General features: G+C 33.3%; 1 protein-coding gene across 3 annotated transcripts in view; it reads left to right on the top strand.

The window, feature by feature from the left end:
* Nucleotides 1-25,772, top strand: part of LOC126887846 (inositol polyphosphate multikinase) — a 203,350-nt gene that overhangs the window by 31,973 nt on the left and 145,605 nt on the right. The window contains exon 2 of one of the 3 annotated variants that reach the window (XM_050655737.1): nucleotides 9,904-9,927. The exons of 1 other annotated variant lie outside the window; for it this stretch is intronic. The gene's annotated coding sequence lies outside the window, so the exon portion shown is untranslated. Of the gene's footprint in view, nucleotides 1-9,903; nucleotides 9,928-23,957; nucleotides 24,099-25,772 lie in introns of those variants that run through there. One more of the 3 variants, XM_050655738.1, reaches the window with a different exon arrangement.

Below are 25,772 nucleotides of genomic sequence, written 5' to 3'. Positions count from 1 at the left end.
TTTCATAAATTATCTATTATCTCCAAACTTTTGGTCCACTCTGTATATGTATTTACACAAATACCCATTTAGTTAATTAAGATTCGATTAGTGTTCACCAATTGATGTAAACATAATTTATTACATATCGTCATTATCTAACACGATAATATAATTGAAAAGTCCATTTTAATCTCATTACTCCTTGTCGCTTTACATCATACCTAATAATTGATAAAATGCTTACTTAATTATAGTTAAAAAATAAATAAAAAATTTGAATATTATGTTCCTTTAATATCAAAAATTTAGGTGACTAGCATCGATTAGCAATATTGTGTAAAATATTGATCATCATTATACACATAGTTTCAAAAGTTATGCATCACTTAAAATTATGCTCATTTTCATAGTTGATTTTTTCGTGGACAGATTAAGGCCATCGGTACATAATTCGCAAATATTTTACGGCTATCCCTACTTTTTCTGTCTTTACACGGCAAATTACGTATAGTAAAATTCACACTGGTATGGAGATGTAAACATTACTAGAATGTCATATCATTAACTTAAAGAGATTTAAAGGTATTTGTAAAATATGTTTAAAAAAATATTAAAAAAAAAAATAAAAAAAATAAAAAAAATTTAAACAAAAAAATTAAAAAAATGCTTAAATTAAAAAAAATTTACTATCTAAAATAATCTAATAACTAAAAACAAGTACAAAAAAAATAAAAAAAATTAAAGAAAAAAAGAACTAAGAGGATTTAAACCTCCGAGGGGTTGAACCGGGTTGACATCTTATCGTAGTGACAAAAGAAAAACAAAACAAAAAAAAACTAAAAAAAAAATACAAAAAAGAATGCATTTATTTTAATATTAACATTAATATTTTTATTTGTAAAATGTATACACTATGTGTTCTTGATAAACATTAAGTAGTATAATATATTTATAATATTTATTAACATAGTATGTACATTAGCTGTAATGAGTAGGTAAATAAGAAGTAAAAAAAATTGTAATATTATTATAATAACCATGTTTCACTAATTGGCAATATCTTTAATACATTTACTTTTGATTGAGACTGGCTGAATGACTATAGTCCAAGCCAAAAAAAAAACTTAAAGAGATGGCTTTTGAATGTTCTTGGATAACTGTTATTTGTATAATTGCAAATTATTAATTTACTTAATAAATGTGATAATTTTTTCACTAACTAGGTAGGTATTCAGTGATTGTAATAATTTATATGTACAACAAAAACTAATACTCAATCGGGAGGAAAAATGTTAAAGTGATTTTTTAATAATATATTGTTACTATGGAACGCTTACAATTTTGAACATCTTTAACAACAAAATACTTGGATCACAGAATATCAAGGGTGGCCAAACTGTGGCTCGCGAGCCGCATGTGGCTCTTTGAACGATTATTTGTGGCTCTCAGTAAATGTAGGTAACTGAATTACTTTTAATTTTTGTGTTTCAAAATGTCTTAAATTACTGACAACAAATATAAAAGAGTAAATGTAACATCAGGACTTAGACAATGTGACTCCTTATCACTGTTGCTATTTAATTTTGCCTTGAAATGTGTAATAAGTAAAATATCATCTGAGCTAACAGGGGGATTTGCGAATCGAGGATTCAAAACTATTGTTGGCCTTTGCTGATGATCTAGATGCAGTCGCTCATTTTACAAGAGACGTGAGAGAGGTGTTTTCACAACTCGAGGAAGAAACAGGTAGTCTGGCCCTTCGAATAATAGAAAAGAAGACGAAATACATGATATAAAAAAAATAGTAACCAAAAATTCAATACCAAGAGTTAGGCAGAACATAACTATTAATGACCACAACTTCGAAGTAGTAACAGAGTTTAAATATCTAGGCATAAGGGTATATAAGGGTCAATAAAAAGGGGTATCAGCAAGGATAGCTGCGTGGAATAGAGCATTACACTCCCTATCGTTATTAAGATCTAAGCTTCTAAAAAGACAATCTAAATTAAGACTGTACATTCCAATTATTCGCCCAATTGTTACATATGGAAGTTAAACATGGATTCTACATCAGCGAGAAATAAATAAGCTGCTGGTGAAAGGAAAGTTCTCAAAATGATATTTGGCCGTCAAAGAGATGGATTGACAGGAGAGTGGAGAAGGCATCGCAAAACTGAATTGGTGATTGTTTATGGTACTGAAAACATCGTTCGACATAATATAAAAGCTAAGATGAGATCGATCGGCAGGTCATGTGGTAAGATCAGACGAAGACAGAGTGTTAAAGACAGTGTTTTTTGAGAGACGGTAGAAGATTAGTAGGCCGTCCCCGAAAAAAATGGAAGGATAATGAAGAATCGAAGTATCCTGAATTAGTACAGGCTGCTTGTAGAATTTTGGCATAATTGAAACAACGATGTGAACCATTTTATTTCAATTTAAAATTCGTAGAATCCACACGGTGAGAGGAAAAATTATATAACTTTTTTACACATTTCAGATAATTGTTTAATTGCGGCTCGCGAAAAAAAATTTTGAACAATGGCTCGTACTATCAAGGAGCTTGGCCACCCCTGGAATATATTATCCTGATGTATCCTCTGCTTGGATCTTCCACAAATAATACACAATAAATAACTTTTTATCAAGTTCACGTCTAAAATCAATTATTTATCAAATACACTATACAGCGATAAGCGCACTAATAACCGGCAAAATAGTGCAAAAGATGGAAAACGTATTAAGTTGTGAGATAAAAAGAAATGAAACTAGTCGAGTTGCGAAATTTAGCGATATTAACCTAGAAATTTACATTATATTGATTGTTTCCCACCTTTACACGTATCAGAGGAGTAAGTCAATTAAAACTGAAACTGTGACAGTTGTAGTTGCCAAACTCGTCCGATACGGCTAAAGGTGGGAAACAATCAATATAATGTAAATTTATAGGTTATTATCGCTAAATTTCGCAACTCGACTAGTTTCATTTCTTTTTATCTCACAACTTAATACGTTTTCCATCTTTTGTGCTATTTTGCGGGTTATTAGCGCGCTCATCACTGTATATCAATATTATTTAATCAACAACTCAAAATATTCCCGATGCCGTGTCAAATATTTAAAATTGTCACTGATTGTCACTCTCTGACTGACAATATGCTGACAATATTCTATTCGACTGAGTGCATTGTAAGACAAAGATAGATTTGGAACATATTATTATTACCACGGACATTGTGTTCATTTTTTTCGAATCCTGAAAAAACCAATAAATATTTTTGAAAAATTTAAACGCAGAATGAAAGACTAAATTATTACCGAGGGCCGAAAGTCCCTTAGAATAAATAAAAAGTTTATTTTGAATGAGATATTTGAAATTAAAAATCACACTAAATTTTCTCTTAGTTTTTCACCCCTGTAACTTATTAAAATAAACATTATACTTAGAAGTTCTCAGGGACTTTCGACCCTCGCTAATAACGTAATCTTTCATTCTGCGTTTAAATTTTTCAAAAATACTTAGGTATTAGTTTTCTCAGGATTCGAAAAAAATGAATCCCCATTTGAATAGCATTGCAGCCGAAAATACGTACCCATCCCCTTAACGGATTCTGTTAATTTTTTTTATTATTTTAGGCTTGTCGTTGGTATTTGCACAGTTTGACAAAGGTTTGCTCAAACTTTTTTTTTGAACTTATACCGGGTGGAAGATATTTATGTTTTTCTGATGTTAAGTTTGAGATGTTAAGTTTTAGGTATACCCACACCTTAAAAGTGTGGGTATACCTACATCGAAATCGTTTTGTAGTCTTATATTTTGTTTTTTAAATGTGCCTGATATCTTTAGAAGCAAAGACAATAGACGGTTTTATTCTTTAACATGACGTGGTTTAACTGAAACAGAACTAAATTCAGAAAAACTAAAAACAGAACAATAAAAAATAACAGTTAATAAACCTTTTAAAACAGAAAGGCACATAAGGTTAACAATTTTGGTCGACATCTTAAGAGTTATTTGTCGACCAAGTGAGCAACCTAAGAGAGACGAGATTGTTTAATGGAGGCTCTGTGATGTTTTGGAGTGGAGGCTCTTTACATAGCGAGAGGTATATTGCACAGATTTTCTTTTCTTGAATACTTTGTTCCTTTCGCAGTATATATAGGACATACTTTCATCTTGTGTGATAAGATGGCCTCCTCACGTATCGCATGTCATCCTTTAAAACACATATTAAAAAGTAAAACCGTCTAGTTCATAGGCGTAACCAGGGGTGGATTTGGGGGGTTATAACCCCCCATTTGGATGTACTTTGAGCTCTATACGCTTAACACCATTACTATTCCATACCCCCCAGAGACCATCAAGTAGTTGTAACCCCCCCCCCTTAGGGTCATCTTCGTTACACCACTGGTCTAGTTTCTTGGCTATTAAAGATATCAGAGAAAATAAAAAAATAAAATGTTCACAAATATGAGACTACGACATAATTTCCATGTATACCCTCCTTTGTACTTTTTCCTCCCTACAGGGTGTAAAACTTTTGTTTCAGTTAAAACACAGGTTAAAGAATAATACCGTCAATGTTCTTTGTTTCTAAAGATATCAGGAACATTCAAAAAACAAAATGTTCACAAAATATAAGACTACAATACGATTTCGATGCATACTCACACTTGTACCTTTTTCTTCCTACAGGGTGTCTCAAACTTAATATAAGAAAAACATTTCTTTTCTTCCACCCAGTATAAGTACAAAAAAGAAGTTTGAGTAAACATTTGCCCAACTGTGTAAATAGAAAAGAAAAATCTAAAATAATTAAAAAACATAGCGGAATCCGTTAATCTGTTCATGAAAAAATCAACTATGAAAATAAGCACAATTTTAGCTGATGCAACTTTTGAAACTACATATACCTATGTTTATAAAAAAATAGTAATAAATTCAGAATTTATCTTATTATTAATAATATATCAAGAAATATTACAATTAACATCAAGAAGTATTACAAAATAGATACAGATAAATCATGTAATTATATTTTATTACCGGTATTATTTAAAATATCAATTCAAAGTAGTTATTTTTAAAACCACTTTACGTTGGCAGTCATTCTTGTGCAATACTCATTGCTACCTCGTCATTCAATTCACATTAAGGTGATACAATGCATTACAATTTCTCATCAATGTGACATTGATAGTAGACTGAGTAGAAACTTTTGTTTTGATTCTCTCACAATTTTTATATTTTTTATTAAGGTACTAGTACACTTTACAGGACCAAAAATAATCATTTTTTTCAAGAATTTTTTTCTCAGAAACTTTATTACACATGAACATAAAACTTTCTACATATTAATCTCTAGCTCTTAGAGAGTACCAAAAATATATCTTTTTTTATTTATGCACGTACACTAATATTGTAGAGGGCGCAAAAGTCGAGGCCTCGAAAAATGATGGCGGACAGTTAATCTCAGGATTGGGATATCCGAAACAAAAAAATCGTACGGCATATGAAAAAGGAAGGTTTCTTACGTGACAATTTACCACAATTTAACCAAAAAATAAAATATAAATATTTTTTATCCGTGAAAAACTGAACAAAAACGGGCGATTTTTTCACAAAAATTTTTCAAATTTCCGTAAAATCTTTCTTTTGAGGAATTCTTCACTAACGGTGGTAAATTGTCATGTAAGAATCCTTCCTTTTTCAAATGCCGTACGATTTTTTTCTTTCAGAGATCCCAATCCTGAGATTAACTGTCCGCCATCGGAGCTACTTTTTTTCGAGGCCTCGACTTTGGCGCCCTCTACAATATTAGTGTAAGTGCACAAATAAAAAAAGATATATATTTTTTTATTCTTTACAAAATAGATATTAATATGCAAAAAGTTTTATGTTCATTTTTAATAAAGGTTCTGAGAAAAAAAATCTTGTAAAAATGCTTATTTTTGGTCTTCTAAAGTGTACTAGTACCTTAAAGTAAACAGGTCAGCGGTAAGGTAAAGATTGGTCCAGACAGATTTACACAAGGGAAATATACTTTCATTTAAAATCTTGCCATTTTTTATTTATTTGATCAACTTAGACCTAACTTTGATTTGATTAAGTGTAGAAATTAGTCTTGCATTTTATGTGATGTGAATCAAGGAGTGTGGAGCTACTTTATCAGCGATGGTAGCCTGTAGAATATAAATAGATAGCATAGAAGCCATAGAAGACATCTTGCAGTATAGACTAGAGCATTTAGCACTAAAAACACCGGAATAAATCGATTTTAACACTAGAGAACACCTAGATAGATATATTTAAAGAGGTGACCTTTTGGCCTATTCCACTGCGATCTCTTCAGATCTATCGTGGTCCTCTAGTCCTATATAACATTCTCTAGCCTGACCCTTTATAAAAAGTCTTAATAGCTTCTAGACTGAACCTTTCATGTAGCTATTTGCCGTTGGATTTTGTTCTCCTAATGCAAAGAACCGCACATTTGCCAGATTGTCACACTGACATAGAATGCGCTCTGCTGTTTCTTCTTCCAGGTGACAGAATCTGCACAGGTCATCATGTGCCAATCCCCTCAGCTTCAAGTGCCTATTCAGCTTACAGTGCCCTGTTAGCAGACCTACTATGGCTTTGACTGTTTTCCTGTCTTTGCTTATTAGGTCTGCCGTAAATTTTAGCGAATGTTCTGTAATGAACTGTTTCGCCTGTCTTTGACCTGGTGAATTCCTCCACCATTCCAAAGATTTGTGAGCTACCCACCTTCTTGTAGCCGTTCTTGTGTCTGCCTTTGCAACGCCGCAGAAGGGTTCCGGTCCAACGAATGGCAATGATGAGCCTTGTTTGGCCATTTCATCTGCTTTTTCATTGCCCTTATGACCCTCGTGCCCCGGTACCCAGACTACCGTAACCTTGCAACGGTTTTCTAGTTTATTTAGGACACACACACAATCCCAAATCCCATACTAGCTTAGAATTGACCTCTACAGAATTGAGTGCTAAAGCGCTGCCTGACTTAGGAGAACACCTAATTGAAACACCTAGAGACTTGCAACTTTTTGCATTGTGTTCAGGATGATGTCAGGAAAAAAGTCTACTGTAAAAAATGGGTGGAAATGCATAATTGCATTTTAATGTGCACAAAATGCATCCAAAATTTGCGTAAACATGTCAAAATAAGCATATTAAGGGCCAGATTTTGTTATTCGGGGGTATTTGGCGTAGCAGAATACAACTACGCTATCAGAACCAACCTTCTTAGCACCTGATGCCCAGGGTCACCGCTACATCATCTGGGGTTTGAGGGTTAGCGGCACTAAATTGATGCAGATAGATTACTTGGAGGTTTTTGGAGTCGCTGAACACGAATACGTCATCAGAACCGACCCTCGGAGCACTTGGTGCCTAGTGTCACTACTAAGGCACGTCATCTTCCGGAGTTTTTAGGGTTTCGGCATTAAATTAATGCAAGTAGGTTACTCGGGTGGTTTTTATTACTGAAAACGAATACGCCATCAGAACCGACGCCCGGAACACCTGGTAATTAGGGTCATGTCATCTGAAGGTTCGAGGGATTTTGGCACTAAATTGATGCAAACAGATTACACGAGGAGTTTTTGGGGTTACTGAACACGAATACGCCATCAGACCTGCCCCCAGAGCACCTGGTGCCCACGGTCACTGCTAGGCACGTCAGCTTCTGGAGTTTCGAAGGCTTTCGGCCTTGAATGCATGAAAATAGATTACTAGGCGGTTTTTGGGTCGCTGAATACGAATACGCCATCATAACCGACCACCGGACCACCTGATGCCCAAGGTCATTGCTAAGGTATGTTATGTTCTGGAGTTTAAAGGGTTTTTGTGCACCAGGTGCACCGGGGGTCGGTTTTGATGGCGTATTCTTGTTCAGCGACCCCAAAAACTTCCGAGTAATCTGATTGCACCCATTTAGTGCAAAAAAACCCTGGAAACTGTAGATGACGTGCCTTAGCACTGAACCTGAGCTCCAGGTGCTCCAGTGGTCGGTTCTGATGGCGTATTCGTCTTCAGCGACCACAAAAACCCCTGAGTAATAAAATATATCTCTTAATACACTTACTTTGACGTTTTTATGTACTTTTGGACTTTTTTATGGACATTATCCTGATCACAATGCAAAAAGTTACAAGTCTCTAGGTGCAGTATTTAAAAATCGATTTATTTTGTGCTAAATGCCCTGGTTTAGTATGTGCATTTTAACAAATTTTACAGTACAGCAGTTTTAAAGTTTGAGCGTCTAGTTATCACAGGAGATTTCTCTTCAATAGCGAAGGTGAACCGCAAGTTCAAAGCTTACTGGAGACTCTTGAAAGATGCTATATTTTATTTTTTTACCAGGAGGAGTAAACTAAAAGGACAGATTCACACCCAAGAAAGTCACTAGAATAATCACCAAATACATCTTCTCTTTTGGTTGATCATGTCGAACCTCGACGGTAATCCATAAATATTATATTATATTAATACGTCGCTAAAGAGTTCTAAAAACAACTGCTTTTTATATAAAAGCAGACTAAAAATCTAAAAATTTAAGGAATACCGCAAAAAATACAAAAAATCGCCGATATAACTTAATTAACCTATGAAATGCCAATTGTGTCAAAATTTGATAAATGTCATTTGTGTCAAAATTTGATAAATGTCATTAGTGTCAAAATTTTATAACAGTGGAGTAAACTTGCCTGCGTTTGGACCAATTACAAACAAGCATTACAGCGCGGTAAATTTGAATCACTCCTTTTGGTTTAAAACCAAACCATAATAATAACCTTTTACTCCGAGAATGCATGTACAGCAACGTTAAATAAAAAATCCACAAGGATGAATTTCCTGTAGCTCTGTATACTGTATACCATTAATTACAAGTAAATTTAATGAACATTTTTTTTTCTTTATATAGAAGGTATATTTATTTAAAAGCCCTTAAAAGGGCTACAAATATCACAGAACGTTTTCGCTCTCTAAAGGCAGTGTTACAGGCTTAACATGCTGAGCCACCCAAAAATACAGAGGTTAAAACCTTTTAAATGTTGACTATGTAAGACATGTATGAATTTTACAATGTAAGTCATTTAGTCAACATTTAAAAGGTTTTAACCTCTGTATTTTTGGGTGGCTCAGCATGTTAAGCCTGTAACACTGATGATGCTCTTTTTAGAGAGCGAAAACGTTCTGTGATATTTGTAGCCCTTTTAAGGGTTTTTAAATAAATCCTTTTATAAAGAAAACATTTTCAATAAATTTACTTGATAAATAAAAACATCCTGTAAACTCTTTACATAGAGAAAATACGTTAAAATGAAACGATTGCATTTCATTTCAATCCGAATATTGCTCTACACGTGTTTCGAGTTATTCAGTCCTCCTCAGGAACACTTGTGGTAGTTCAAACTGAAATGAAATGGAAATGCAATCTCATTTTGGTCGTTTTAGTAATAAAATAGATCTGAGTACGCTAGCAGCGACCTCTATACGAAGCAAAAAGAAGTCAGGAGACCATTCTTCGATAGCGAAGGTGAACCTCAAAAAAATTTTACTGGAAACTATTGAACGATGCTTGAATAACTCGAAACACGTGTGGAGCAATGGTATTCGAATCGAAATGAATGAAAATCAATGAAAAAATCAATGAAAAAAAAAGTCGAATTTACATAGAATGAAAAATCTAGTGAGATTTTTTGTACCTTTTTGGGTGGAAATGGAAATCAAGCTTTTAAAAATGTCTTTGTTTTTTGTAAAAAATTAAAAGTGTGTGCAATAAAATACTAGAATATACCTTTTTATTTAGATCTAGTATTTGAATTTATTACTTGTTGTAATTTTTTGTGTTGCCACTTACATGTTTGATTACTTACTTTAGTTTTTTTTTTGTTTAGATTGCCTTCCTGTGTTATTAAGCCGTGAGTATTTTTCATAAATATTTAAGTTTTCATTGTTTAATTTTTATATAAACTTTTAAAATAAATTGTTATAATGTTCAAAATATTTGAGTATTTTTGTTTGTACATATTCATATGTGCTTTTCAATAAAGAGAAAAGAAAAGTAAAGAAAAACAAGGGTAGGCGAATATTACTGTATAAAGTGTGTGCCAAAAATATATACTGTACTACAGGGTGCGAAAAGTACTAGACCTCACAGCCCGTTGGCGCCATTATCGCAAGAGAAATTTACTATCGTGTAGTACATTCTCTTAGATGGTTTAGGTCAAAATTTTAGCCCAATCAGACTCAGAGTTTTGTTTTGATTTCTGACGGCGTGGAAGCGGTGGTGTCAGCGAATTTTAGAAAAATTTAAAAATAGCAATATCGGTCGGTGATTGGATTCTTTTTAATCTTCAAATGTACCGCCGACAGATGGAGCACAGGCTGCTGTGTATGGTAATTCTTCTCCTTCAATGGCGACCATCAAAAGTTAGTTGAAAAAAAATGTTTGCTGAAACAATAGGCATGGCATCTCAAAAGACCGAGTTGGTCAAAACATCCATGAAATTTTGGGTATGAGAAAGCTGTCGATGCGATATATGAAAAAAACTCACCATCTCGTATTGACAGATCGCCGATCTAAAGTTCGCGAGATAGCTGTGGCAGTAGGCATCTCAAAAGACCATATGGGTCATATCCTGTATGAAATGTTTCCTTTACAATCCGAAGAGGTTTCTGCGTCGTTTCGTGGCCATCGACGAAACGTGGATCCACTGGTATCCACCAAAGACCAAGGAACGGTCGAAACATTGTTCCTAAGAGGGCGAAGGCTGACCTACACCGGCTGGAAAGTTGATGGCCACCGTTTTCTGGTATTGACAAGCCGTGATCTACATCGACTACCTGGAGAAGGGCAAAGCGGCCAACTGTGCCGAATTATTGGGCCGATTCGACGCTGAATTGCAGAAAAAAACGACAACATTTGGCGAAAAAAAGTGTCCCACACAACCAATATACTGTACTTTATCTGTTGGCGGTACAGTTGAAGATTAAAATACCGTAAAAATAATAAGAGAAACCTGGAGAAGGGCAAAGCGGCCAACTGTGCCGAATTATTGGGCCGATTCGACGCTGAATTGCAGAAAAAAACGACAACATTTGGCGAAAAAAAGTGTCCCACACAACCAATATACTGTACTTTATCTGTTGGCGGTACAGTTGAAGATTAAAATACCGTAAAAATAATAAGAGAAACTACGTCGTTCCTTTCAATCTAACAATTCCGCGATATTCACTCGAAGTTCCAAATAATTTTCTTCAAATTTTCGACAATGCTGATGGGTCATTAATATTTTTTATTTTTCTACCTCTTAAACTTCAGTCCATAGAGAGTACAGAATTTCAGTTATTTTATTTTTAAAAAATTTAGTTTGCCGATGACGGCCATTTTTGTTAAAGCGTATCGATCATTTTCACGGAAAACATGGCTTCGTTCTTTAGCCAATATTTTCACGGAGGTTTGTCCTAGAACAATAAATCAAAAACCAAACTTTTTAGAAAAGTAAGCTGTAAAAAAACGGCCAATAGCATTATTTAATTTCAAACTACCCTTAAGGCCTTAAATGAACCTCAAAGTTTGAAGAGGTAAACTGATAGAATTCCATTTTCAGCATTTTTTTAACAGCATAAGGCAAGCCGATAATGGTTTATAATTTTTTTCTGCAAAAGACATACGTACATACTTTAAATAAAAAAAGTGTAAGCTTTGAGACTTTAGTAAATTTAAAAAAAAAAAATCTCAAAAACGTAATTTTTTGAAAAATCTTTAAGTTTGACCTCTTATATCTCTGATGGGCACGGATGAAAAAATTTGAAATTTGGCTGAATGTTAGCCCCTAGCAAGTAGAATAAGGAGTAAAAATTTGGAGTTGCAGACTTACGTCATATAGGAGTTACAGGCCTGAAAAAATGATCAAAAATCAAAATGGTCAAAATTTGAGCGTTTGCGGGCAGGGTAATTGAAATTCAAATAAACTGTCTAATGAAATAAAAATTAATCTATTTTCACCAGATTTCACAATAAATACAAATTTATACAGGGTGGGCCAAAGAAAAGAGTTCACCTTGATATTTGGCAGTTATTAGATTTTAAGGGAATGCCAAAACAGGTCGATTTTTATTTTTAAATTATAATTTTTTTATATATATTTCATACGTCTCCATGACGTGTCATCGTCAGTGACGTCATCCACCTGGGCGTGATGACGTAATCGATTATTGTTTTAATGGTAATAGGGGTCGTATGTTATCTCATTTGAAAGAGTGTTCAATTCTCTGTTCAGTAGTATAAACAATAATATAATTATGTATACAGGGTGGCCAAAAAATAATTTTTGAATTAAATTAATTGACATAAAAAGTAGAATGTATGTAATTTATTTAACTCAAAATACATTTTATTGCTGTCATAAAATAGAAAAAAAATTATTATTTGGCAAATAAACATTGCTTTTCGCTTAAATTAAATGTTCAAACTGTCAGGAGGTAAGTGGGAGGCTGTTTGTGATTTAATTTAAGCGAAAAGAAATGTTTATTTGTGAAATAAACATTTTTTCTATTTTCTGACAGCAGTACAATGTATTTTGGTTGCCACAAGACCCCTATTCCCATTTAAAAAAATCATCGATTACGTCATCACGCTCTGATGGATGACGTCACGTAGTATGAAATATATCCCAAAAAGTTGTAATATAATCAAAAAGGACCTATTTCGGCATTTCCTTAAAATCTAAAAGGTAACTATTGCCAAATATTGAGGTGCACTCTTTTCTTTGGTCCACCCTGTATAAATTTATATTCATTGTAAAATCTAGTGAAAATAGATTAATTTCTATTTCATTAGACAGTTTATTTGAATTTTAATTACCCTGCCCGCAAACGCTCAAATTTTGACCATTTTGATTTTTGACCATTTTTTCAGGCCTGTAACTCCTATATGACGTAAGTCTGCAACTTCAAATTTTTTCATGTGTGTCCACCAGAGATATAAGGGGTTAAACTTTGAGATTTTTCAAAAAACTACGTTTTTGAGATTTTTTTTGAAAAAATTTACTCAAGCCTCAAAGCTCAAACTTTTTTTATTTAAAGTATGTACATATGTCTTTTCCAGAAAAAAATTACAAACCAATATTGGCTTGCCTTATGCTGTTAAAAAAATGCTGAAAATGGAATTTTATCAGTTTACCTATTCAAACTTTGAGGTTCACTTAAGGCCTTAAGGGTAGTTTGAATTTAAATAGTGCAATAGGCGGTTTTTTTAGAGCATACTTTTCTAAAAAGTTTGGTTTTTGATTTATTGTTCTAGGACAAACCTCAGAAAAAATATTGGCCAAAGAGGGAAGCCATGTTTTCTTTTTTTTTTATTTTTTTTTTAATATGGCTTCGGCAGTTTGCCATACAGCCAGTTCCATGATCGTTTAATCTCATTAGGCGCAGTAAAAAGTTTATGAATAGACTAGCCATGTTTTCCGTGAAAATGATCGACACGCTTTAACAAAAATGGCCGTCGTCGGCAAACTAAATTTTTTAAAAATAAAATGAATGCAATTTTGTACTCTCTATAGACTGAAGTTTAAAAGGTAGAAAAATAAAAAATATTAAAAATAGTCACCTTTGGACCACTTGGCTTGGATTGACCCTGATTGGACCAGTGTAAGCTAATGAAACAGCACGATTCGGTTTATACTGTAAAAGGTTTATATTATACACAAATTGATTTCTTTGAAACATATTATAAAATTTGGTTCAGAATTTAAGTTTCCTTTAAGTAACAAAATCTTGATCTGATTTTGATAACCCTTAGTGAAATGTAATAAAAGTGTATAATATCTAATAAAGATTGTTAATGCACGTTGGCAAATGTTATAGTTGGTTCACATAATTTTATATGGAGCAAAACCCTATTCGCTTGACAAAAAAGTTGGCATAATTCCTAATGTAATTTACTGTGTACCGATGTTGCAAATATCATAGTTCCCAGCGTCCAATTGTGTGGAGAAAATTAAAAGAAAACCACAATTGCACTGAAAAGTAAAAATTAGAATAATTTGGATTATAGATAGACACTCTTATTAATATACACGGACTAACGTCCGACTAACTTTAGTCCGAGTCCTAAGTCAATAACATTAATTTTTCCTATTAATAAACAGCGACTAACGATGGACTAAGCTAAACAAAACACTCTCTAGTCTCGTACTAACATTTAATCCGAGGCAAGAGGAAGTTTGCTACATACATACATTATTTGCTTTTGTTTGCTTTTAAATAATAACATTATTATATTATTAAATAAGTAAAATAAATTTCGACCAAGAGTCAGGATTCTGTTAACCGAGATACGATAGTATCAAGCGGCGCCGCTAGGAGGAGCTTCTCCAACAATGCGTCTCAGAATACCTTAAGAACACTTGGTCATTTTGTACTCTAAACCGAGTAAAGCATGAAAAAGAAAAAGAAAATAATCGTTTTCGTTTTGATTCAATTCGAGTCTCTTGCCATCCTCTGACACAGTGTTTCTGGGTCTCTACCCTTTATCGAAGAGGCTATTGCAAGTAGACTGAATTGAATCAACTCGAGACGAAGAAGAACTGCATCTATTAAAATATCTGCAGTATATTGTGGTTAGACTGTCCTCTAACGGGGAATGACAAAATAAGTAAAATAAATTTCGACCAAGAGTCAGGATTCTGTTAACCGAGATACGATAGTATCAAGCGGCGCCGCTAGGAGGAGCTTCTCCAACAATGCGTCTCAGAATACCTTAAGAACCTATACCTTTATTTTACTTATTTTGTCATTCTCCGTTAGAGGACAGTCTAACCACAATATACTGCAGATATTTTAATAGATGCAGTTCTTCTTCGTCTCGAGTTGATTCAATTCAGTCTACTTGCAATAGCCTCTTCGATAAAGGGTAGAGACCCAGAAACACTGTGTCAGAGGATGGCAAGAGACTCGAATTGAATCAAAACGAAAACGATTATTTTCTTTTTCTTTTTCATGCTTTACTCGGTTTAGAGTACAAAATGACCAAGTGTTCTTAAGGTATTCTGAGACGCATTGTTGGAGAAGCTCCTCCTAGCGGCGCCGCTTGATACTATCGTATCTCGGTTAACAGAATCCTGACTCTTGGTCGAAATTTATTTTACTTATTTTGTCATTCCCCGTTAGAGGACAGTCTAACCACAATATACTGCAGATATTTTAATAGATGCAGTTCTTCTTCGTCTCGAGTTGATTCAATTCAGTCTACTTGCAATAGCCTCTTCGATAAAGGGTAGAGACCCAGAAACACTGTGTCAGAGGATGGCAAGAGACTCGAATTGAATCAAAACGAAAACGATTATTTTCTTTTTCTTTTTCATGCTTTACTCGGTTTAGAGTACAAAATGACCAAGTGTTCTTAAGGTATTCTGAGACGCATTGTTGGAGAAGCTCCTCCTAGCGGCGCCGCTTGATACTATCGTATCTCGCTTAACAGAATCCTGACTCTTGGTCGAAATTTATTTTACTTATTTTGTCATTCGTCTAACCACAATATACTGCAGATATTTTAATATATGCAGTTCTTCTTCGTCTCGAGTTGATTCAATTCAGTCTACTTGCAATAGCCTCTTCGATAAAGGGTAGAGACCCAGAAACACTGTGTCAGAGGATGGCAAGAGACTCGAATTGAATCAAAACGAAAACGATTATTTTCTTTTTCTTTATTATATTATTATTATTGATAATGGAAAATAGTATATTGTACTTCTTCTTCTTTAAGTGCCATCTCCGCGGCGGAGGTCGGCAATCATCATAGCTATTCGTATTTTAGAGATGGCTGCTCTGAAAAGTTCATTTGATGTACATCCGTACCACTCTCTCAGATTGCGCAGCCACGATATTCTGCGTCGCCCTATGCTTCTCTTTCCTTGAATCTTTCCCTGCATAATCAATTGGAGCAAGCTGTATCTCTCTCCACGTGTAATATGTCCGAGATATTCCAATTTTCGTGTTTTAATGGTATTTAGGATTTCCATTTCTTTATTCATCCTTCTCAGAACCTCTTTGTTTGTAACGTGTTCTGTCCACGATATTTTCAGAATTCTTCTGTACACCCACAGCTCGAATGATTCTAGTTTTTTCATTGATGCAGCATTCAAGGTCCAAGCTTCCATTCCATAAAACAGAGTCGAGAAAACGTAGCACCTAGCCAGCCTAACTCTTAGCTCCAACTTCAAATCTCTTGTGCAGAGCACTTTCCTCATTTTGTTAAAATTTGCTCTAGCCTTTTCTATCCTGATTTTGATTTCCTGTAAGTAATCTCCTGTGGAGTTGATCATCGTTCCAAGGTATGCATATTGATCGACTCGTTCGATATTGGATCCGTTGATGACGAGATATTCGTTATTTCTTTGAGTTTTCGTTATTCTCATAAACTTTGTCTTTGTCAGTATATTGTATATTGTACAACAAGAGAGAAATATGTCGTTTTCTCACGTGTTGTACACTGTACTTTTTCTATGGATGCGTTTTTGTCAAGAGTTCACACTTCAAAATTAAATAATTTAGGTGCTTTTATGTAGATTATATGCCAAAATTGAAATAAAATACATATTACACACATATGTAGGGCTTACAATACCGAGCCAAAATCTCAATACCGGTATTTGGTATTTAAAATTTCAAATACCGGGATCCCGGTATTAAAACCGGTATTGTGAATAAAAAATATATACACGTTATATTTATAGTATCCTCTGGTGTTATATCAACTTCTCATTAAATAATATACATATGAAACCTATTAAATTTTGTTTTCCAATGAGTAGACGTTGTTTATAATATTACATAGAGAGTAGGAATAGATAAATACAAAAAAGGTGCAAATAGAAAAACTGTATATTTGATTCTAGGATAAATTTTGCCTATAATAGGATATTACTTTTACTTATTAAATTTACTATTTGTAAATTAATTTAATTTTATAATATTTTGACAAAAAGATTAACTTACTGTGACATATATTCAATATAGATTACTCTGTATTTAGACTGCTATATATTTTCAATTATTATAAATAATTCAGAAAATAAGTGAGCCTAATTTATACACCACAATAAACAAAAAAATGAAAAATAGATGTAAAAATGTAAAAACAATTCTGATTATCTTACGGCTTATTTATAAAATAAAGTAGTCTAATTTTAAAAATTTAAGAATTTTTATATAACTCATTTTATGTATTTGTATAGACGAGATTTAATAATTGTTGTAGAAACTGATATAACCCTTCGCCTGAAATTAACGACAGTCAGCTTTTAGAAAGCGCTATAGGGGAGAGTTGGACAAAACGGGATACCATTATTGTTTACTTTTAGTACGGAGAATATGTTAAAGAAATTATCATAATATTATTTTTTATAGGTATAACGTTTATTGCAGCACACAAAACACATATCTTTAGTTATTTTTATTAACTGGAAAATACTAAAAAAATATATTTATTAAAGTCCTACACATCCCGTTTTATCCAACCACGGTTGGATAAAACGGGATAGGTTTATAATATTTAATTTATGGTATAAAATTATCTAAAACTTAATTTATGTCTAAATTAAGTAGATATTAAACTGTATAGTAAAATTTACTCTTGGAAGAATAATATCTTCAGTAGTCAGAAACTTAAAAATAGGCGTTTTTTATGATTTATGGCAAAATGGGAAATAAGACCTTTTATTTAGGACTAGGTACGTATATCAGAACAAAAGTCACATAAAAATATGTTGTTCTTCTCTGCTGTATGAGAAAACGTTTAATATCTCTATTTAAAAAATTAATAGGCCAACAAATAAATAGGTAGATAAAACGGGACATAAGAACTGTATCCCATTTTATCCAACTTATAAGTGTCCCGTTTTGTCCAACTCTAGACATTTTTCAAAACAAAAATGGCTGCTGCCTAAATGTGAAAGTAAAATTAGGTAGACTATACATGAGAATATTCGTTAATGACTGCTTAATTAAATGTAATAGTCACCGAAATTATATTTTTATATATGTAGGCAATATAATGTAGAAAACAACGCACTTAAAAGTACAAAGTATCAAAAAAATAGAGTCAAACAATTCTAAACACAACAACTTTTTATCAAATAGTGGCATCGAGGTAAAACGAACTGAGAATGTTAAAATGACGACTAATAACAAGTTTCCGTCGTTGTTCGATTGATAGCACCCCTAGTTGGGTCTCTAGGCTAGGTATCCCGTTTTATCCGACTATCCCGTTTTATCCAACTCTCCCCTACTTACTTGTCTTGTATGTGTAATAAACGTGTTTAATAAATATTTTTTACAATGATAATCGTTGTTTGTCTTCAAAAATAATTTTTTGTAATAGCAAAAAATATTTTAATAGAAAGTTTATTGTGCATCAATTCACTTTTTATAAATTAAGCTAATACCGAAATACCGGTATTTTTATTATAAATACCGGTATCGAATACCGAACAAAAATCGTCCGGGATTCCGGTATTCGGGATCCCGGAATCCCGGTATTGTAAGCCCTACACATATGTAGGTATTTAATATTCTTAATATCTATATACTTTTATTTATTTAAAATTATAGTTACCAGTTATATTTGAACAGTTTTGAAAGGTAATTCCTGATAAGTTTTGATTTGACACATTTTATTTGACAAACATATTTTTGTTTGTATTGTGCATGTTACCATGGAAACCGCGATTCTACGTATGAAACCCGTGAGAAAAAATATTTCTCACTGCAATGGCCGACTTTTCTCACAGCCTGAGAAATTGTTCGTTTTGAATGTATGTAAGTAGTGAGAGAAGTTGCATATTATATAGCATCCGTAGAAAAAGATTATTTTATCAATGATTTAAGATTAGTAGAATTAAATGAGGATAGAAATCAGGGGAATGATAGTCCTCTTGTGAGATACATTAAAGTATACAAAAGTATGAAACATTCTTTAGATTAATTAGAAGGTGAATTTTTAAGTCAAATTCCGATTTTCAAAAGGTACAGCAGATGATATTAAATATAAAACAATAATTTAAAATATAAATACACCAGGTAGCACCTTCTCAAAACAGGCCAACAAAAAATTATGCAGAAATGGCACCGAATAGCTGTTCAGTCAAATTCCTTAGACAAGAAAACAAAGGTTAAATTATCTACATTTTTTTTTCTCACAAAATTCTCTCCATTTTTCTTCTTTTTCGCAAGGGTTGCCAACATTTTGTTGTAACTAGGACTAAGGAAGGTTTAGTTAGTCTGGGCTTAGTCCACGTTTATTAATAACATTCTTAAAATGAAGTTAGTACTCGCTTAATCTCGGACTAACTAGTCTGAGACTAACGTCGTACTAAGTAATTTTTATTAATAAGGCAGATAATGTTTTTGCAGCATTGCAAAGCAACCACCATCATAGCGAGGTCGTTCGTAACTGCGAAAGTGGTTACACCTTCTGCGTGTTGTTGGATCACAACTCGCTATATTCTAGGTTCCACAGCGTGAGTCCTAATGTCTAACCCCTACGCCTCTCCAGCTGTCACGTCAATCACAACTCCTTTTCTACTGCAATTTTCCTTCCTGATAGATAGTCCGAGACCATATTCATCAAGTAAACCGGACACCTTTCTCGTAAAGCCTTTATTACCCATTTCCATTTTAAGGTATTGAAAGTAGTTCGGACGTCAAACAGTAGTAGGATTGCTAATTTTTGGTCAGCCCGTACTGTGCAATTCCCGGAAAACTTCCATTACCGTATCAACCGTGCTCCTTTTCTTTCTGAAACCGTACTGCTTGGGTAACAGCTGCTTTTCAAACAGTGCATTTGTGTTCCAAAAACCACGCTGGCTCCAAACTGCTGATGCGCTTCACCTCTTCTGGTGGTATCCCATTGAATATTGGAGTCTATCGTGTCTCATTAAGGTCGAAATTTTGACTCACCATATATCTACAAGGTAATAATTATTTGATTTCTAATTTGAAATATATCAGTTGCGTACTATTTTTTTCTTTAAAAAATTCAGTCCATTACCCGAATTCGCGCCAATGGTGAATATAAAATTTTTAGCTGTATGTCAAAAAATGTGCAATAACTACCCCTTTAAACCCACCAAATTTCATTTGCATATCTCAACCGGTTTTAGAGCAATAAACAAATCGTCAGTTTCACCACGCCGTATCACGGAAACGAAGTATTTACGGACATGTGTATAAAGTAAACTGTCATTATTTTTTCTTCTATGATAAATATATCACAGAAGATTGGCTTGGACAAGTAGACAAGTAGCAATATCTGCAGCATATCTTCCACCAAACTATCCACCGAATAAATAATCATTTACTAATTATTTTAATTCACTAGGTAATATATTTCTTGCCGGTGCTGACTATAATGCAAAACATGTGAGTTGGGGCTCTCGACTTTCTCCACCAGGTAGAGGTAGAATCCTCTTTTAAGTGATGCAGGAACTACATCTGAAACACTTACCTAGTTACACACCTACTTACTGGCCCACTGACCCTAGTAGACTTCCGGACTGTCTTGACTTCTTAGTAAGCAAAGGTTTTGGAGAAGGCTATCTAAATATTGTACCAAATTATGAAATTGCTTCAGACCATACCCCCGTAATAGCGACGCTAAATTCAAGATTTGTTGAGAAGGAACGTCCAGTAAAACTGCACAATCATAAAACCGACTGGAATGAGTTCAGGGAAGAAATACATCAAAAAATAAACCTTAATATTTCTCTCAAAACAAAAGATGAACTTGAATTGGCAGTATACGAATTTACTACACTTCTCCAAGAAGCTGCTTGGAATGCCACTCCAGAATGTAAAGATACACAGAATAAAAGAAACAATCCTATTAATATAAGAAACCAAATTAAAGAGAAGAGGAGACTAAGAAAGATATGGCAAAACACAAGGCAGCATCAAGACAAAATGAACTCCAATAGAGCCGCAAGACAGCTGAAAAATACAATACTACAGCACAAAAACTCCTACATCGAAAATTATCTTCAAAATTTAACACCAACAGCAGATACCGATTATTCACTTTGGAAGGCCACCAGGAAATTAAAACAACCCAGTAAACACATACCAGCATTAAGAAATCCAGATGGCTCATGGTCGAGAACAGATCAAGAAAAAGCAGAGGCTTTTGGAAAATATCTTGAAGAAGTTTTTCAACCTCTACCCTCTGTCAGTGCTGAAGAAGATGAGGCTATCTATGAAAGTCTAGCAACAATCCAACAGCCAAGTGACTAAATTAAACCAGTAACAAAAAGAGATGTAAAAAATACTATTCAATATAGATTAAAAACCAAAAAAGCTCCTGGCTATGACCTTATAACAGGAACTATCTTAAAAGAGTTACCAGATAAAGGTGTAGTTATGATAACACAACTATTCAACGCCGCAATAAGGCTCAAAATTGTACCAACGCAATGGAAAATTGCTGATATAATAATGATCCATAAACATGATAAACCACCTCACGAACATACCTCTTATCGTCCTATTAGTCTCTTACCGGTACTAGCTAAACTATTTGAGAAGCTATTAGCGACCAGGCTAATGAAGATAATAACTGATAATAATCTTTTTCCGGATCACCAGTTTGGTTTCAGAGAGAAGCATTCAACAATAGAACAAGTTCATAGAGTCGTTGATATAGTAAATAAAACTTTTGAAGAAAAAAAGTACTGTTCTGCACTTTTTCTTGATGTCAGTCAGGCTTTTGATAAAGTCTGGCATGAAGGGTTGCTCTTCAAAATAAAAATGAACGTTCCTGATTCAATGTTTACTATACTAAAATCATATTTAGAAGAAAGATACTACCGTGTCAAGCATGAAGTAGATACATCAAAAATCTACCCTATACGATCTGGAGTCCCTCAAGGTAGTGTTCTGGGTCCTATATTATATCTAGTATTTACACACGACATACCAACAAACGAAAATGTAACGACTACAACATTCGCAGATGACACAGCTATGTTAGTCACAGATGAAAATCCCGCAACAGCTACCGAATCTCTTCAAAGGCATATTACGAACATTGAAAAGTGGACAAAGAAATGGCGAATAAAGATCAATGAATCAAAATCACAACATATCATATTTACAAAATGTCGTAAAATATCGCCTAATATAGAAATAAATAACAAAGCAATTCCACAAGCCGAAAGCGTTAAATACCTTGGTATGCACCTGGACAAAACTTTGACATGGAGAACACATATATGGAAAAAGCGCCAACAGTTAAATTTAAAATTTCGTAAACATTATTTTATACTGGGCAGAACATCGAAGTTGTCTATACGTAACAAACTGTTGGTATACAATACAATACTCAAACCGGTCTGGACCTATGGGATCCAGCTATGGGGTACAGCAGCAAAATCCAACATATCCGTAATGGAAAGATTACAATCCAAAGTGTTACGCTCTATAACAGACGCCCCATGGTTCGTGTTAAACAAAGACATTTATTGTGATCTAGAAGTACCTACGATCAGTGAAGTGATAGTTCAGTGCAGTGTTCGGTACATAAAACGCCTAGAAAGCCATCCAAATGCCCTGGCAATAAACTTGCTTGATAATAGTCAACAAACTCACATACTAAAACGTAAAAATCCACTGGACCTTATTTCTAAATAAGTTTTATACCTCACCGTAATTGTGTTTATATTTTAGATATATGTATTGTTTGTAAGTGTAAAATGTATGTTTGTATGTAGCATATTATCGGAATGTCATGTTTGTTCCATACTAGAGGTCCAGTCATTGGACTGACCTCTCTAACGTCAATTTTTTTTACTTCAAACCCCAAAGACGCTTATTGTTAGAATTTTTATAACTAACAGATTGCTGAATAAACATTTAAAAAAAATACAATTATTTTTTCATGCAGAATTACCCCCTAAAGTTTGCCACAATTTAGACACATCCTTTATAAAAGTTTCAAAGAAGGTTAAAAAATTTGAAGTCCGCTCCAAAAATTTTGTAAAAAATAGTATGTTGTATGCAATAAAAAAACCAACAAATTAAATGAAAAAAGAAATTTCTACGATAATTAGAACCGAAGATATCGTCAAAAAACGGAAAAGTGCGTTTCGATTTTTTCGAGGTTTTTGATATATTTTTATCTTTTTTGGGTTGTATTTCAAGAAAAATAAGGCAGAAAATGATTTTAAAATTGAAACAAAATCAAAACGGTTTAAGAAAATACCGAAAAATGAATTTTCGTTATTTTGACCATGATGCCCACCCTATAAAAATCTGAAAAAAACCATGGAGATAATTTGACATCTAGCAAATAATATAATTTTGTTCGGCCTATTTTTTTTAATTTTCAAAAGCAAACAATTTTTGAATTTCGCATCAAAAATTTTGAAAAAAATATTGTGATATAAAAAATAAAAAACCTACAAAAAGAAAGAAAAAGAAGTTTCTACGATGATTAGAACCCACGATATCGCCAAAAAACAAGTTTTAATTTTTTTGGGGGTTAATACTCTGATGTAGAACAACATGGTATTTTTATTTTTGGAATATCGCTGGGGGCTTTTTTTACTATCTTAACCGGCTAGACCCTTTGGCCCACCGTGTATCTACAACGTAATAATGATTTGAATCGAAAGATCTTCATTTTACTAATTATTGTAAAATGTTTACACACCTCATAATAATTATATAAAAGTGTTTACGTATCAACTTCATTAATATGCCTAATTGGTACACAAGGGTAAACAATAATTTAAGGTGCGGAGAATTTCGCATGGCGTGCTAAAATAATTGTTTTCCGTGGATGTCGTTTAGTAGATTAAATTTATATAGAATCCATCGGAACAAATTAAACGATGAGCATAATTCTTAATTAGGTTTAATTTATCATGGTCAGTGTAGCATATATTATCATGTAATAACTGTTTTGTCGCAGTTTCATTCTGTTCTTTCACCTGTCTGCAAAGAACTGTTACTAATAACCGTCTGGGTTTGAGAAAAGCAATCTCGACGTCTCTGGTATATTTTTTCTTTCGTGGTTTGGACCGTTATTAAAATGGTAAGTCAATAGTTGCTTTATTTTGTAAAATACTTCGGGCATACGATTTGCCAATCTTTTCCGTTCTTTGAGTGTCCTTTTTACGTCGAATACTGTCCATCATAATAAGTACAGTAGAACCCCGCTAATCCGAACGTTCGGCAAATACAAACCAACGGAAAGTGAAAAAAAATTAAAAAATCAAGACAAAAAAAACTTAAAAACATGTTTATTATACAGAGTAAAACCAGAAAATTAAACAATGTAGGATTAATAAGACTTGGACATTTAAAATTTTCCTAAAGATAAATACGTACTTTAATTACGTAACAAAAATACAGATCATAAATTAAATCACATATTCTGGGACCAAAAATAGTTCGATTGAACCTAACTTACCTTAGTACAAATATGCATACAAAAAAAAGTTATAGCCCTTTGAAGTTACAAAATGAAAATCGATTTTTTCCGATATATCGAAAACTATTACAGATTTTTTAATGAAAATGGACATGTGGTATTCTTATGGCAGGAACATCTTAAAAAGAAATTGTAGTGAAATTTATGAACTCCATGAAAATTTTATGGGGTTTTGTTCCCTTGAACCCCCCCAAACTTTTGCGTACGTTCCAATTAAATTATTATTGTGGCACCATTAGCTAAACACAATATTTTTAAAACTCTTTTTCCTCTTAGTACTTTTTCGAAAAGCTAGTTTTTATCGAGATATTTTGAATATTTTTCAAATCCACCACATATTTGTATACTGACAAGAGACCTGGTAGTAATATGAAAATTTATTTATAAATTACAGTTTGAGATATATTTTGAACTATATTAGAAAAGAAGCCATATCTCGATAAGAGGTGTCTTATCGAAAAAAGACTAAGAGGCAAAAAAGTTTTAAAAACATTGTGTTTAACTAATGATACCGCAATAATAGTTTAATTGGAACGTACACAAACATTTGGGGGACTTAAAGGCACAAAACCCCCATAAAATTTTTATGTAAATATATTAAAAAAGAAGCCACAACTCGATTAAAATTGGTTTATGAAAAAAATACTAAGAGGCAAAAAAGTTTTAAAAACATTGTGTTTAACTAATGGTACTACAGCAATAATTTAATTGGAGCGTACATAAAAGTTTGGGGGGGTTTAAGGGAAGAAAACCCCCATAAATTTTTTATGGGGTGCACAAATTTTACTATAATTTCTTTTTAAGACGTTCCTGCCATAAGAATGCCACATGGCCATTTTCGATAAAAAATCTATAATAGTTTTCGATATATTGGAAAAAATCAATTTTCATTTTGTAGCTTCAAAGGGCTATAACTTTTTTTGTAGGCATATTTGTACTAAGGTAGGTTAGGTTCAATCGAACTATTTTTGGTCCCAAAATATGTGGTTTAATTTATGACCTGTATTTTTGTTACACCCTGTATAGTCCTTATAAAGGTTAAACATTAAACATAAACTTATCTTGCGAGAACGTTTGGCGACTCAAAATCAACGACAATGAAAGCTTTGAACTACTAGCGTTGCTACTAGTTAGGCTAACTTTCGAATAATCCGAACTTTTCAGAATCCGAACAGGCTGTCCCCCCAATTAGTTCGGATTTTCGGGGTTCTACTGTACTTGCATTTTGTTAGCTGGGGTTTCAAATAAACACATCAAAAATGTTAAGGAATACAA

This window comes from Diabrotica virgifera, chromosome 7 (assembly GCF_917563875.1).
Source record: "Diabrotica virgifera virgifera chromosome 7, PGI_DIABVI_V3a".
Taxonomy (NCBI): Eukaryota; Metazoa; Arthropoda; class Insecta; order Coleoptera; family Chrysomelidae; genus Diabrotica; species Diabrotica virgifera.
The sequence above is the reverse complement of the archived record's forward strand: the minus strand, read 5'-3'. Positions and strand labels throughout refer to the sequence as shown.